The following is a 628-nucleotide window of genomic DNA, read 5'->3' as shown; positions in this document are numbered from 1 at the left end:
AAGTTAAAGTACAAACGTGCAAGCATACTAACCTAACCCTAGGTAAGGCATGTCAGAGCGGAAGACAGTAATTTCGAATGAGCCATGAAAGAGCGGTGCGGGGCCGGTCGGAGCGCACCCTTTTCTCGGTGGCTGGCGGGCGAGAGAGTGCTGCGTCGCCGGCATCGGCGTCGAAAGAAGCCGAGCCGAAAAAAGTTAAAGTACAAACGTGCAAGCATACTAACCTAACCCTAGGTAAGGCATGTCAGAGCGAAAGACAGTAATTTCGAATGAGCCAAGAAAGAGCGGTGCGGGGCCGGTCGGAGCGCACCCTTTTCTCGGTGGTTGGCGGGCGAGAAAGTGCTGCGTCGCCGGCATCGGCGTCGAAAGAAGCCGAGCCAAAAAAAGTTAAAGTACAAACGTGCAAGCATACTAACCTAACCCTAGGTAAGGCATGTCAGAGCGAAAGACAGTAAACTCGAATGAGCCATGAAAGAGCGGTGCGGGGCCGGTCGGAGCGCACCCTTTTCTCGGTGGCTGGTGGGCGAGAGAGTGCTGCGTCGCCGGCATCGGCGTCGAAAGAAGCCGAGCCAAAAAAAGTTAAAGTACAAACGTGCAAGCATACTAACCTAACCCTAGGTAAGGCATG

The sequence above is a fragment of the Styela clava genome, unplaced genomic scaffold (genome assembly GCF_964204865.1).
Source record: "Styela clava unplaced genomic scaffold, kaStyClav1.hap1.2 HAP1_SCAFFOLD_19, whole genome shotgun sequence".
Classification (NCBI taxonomy): domain Eukaryota; kingdom Metazoa; phylum Chordata; class Ascidiacea; order Stolidobranchia; family Styelidae; genus Styela; species Styela clava.
The sequence above is the reverse complement of the archived record's forward strand: the minus strand, read 5'-3'. Positions refer to the sequence as shown.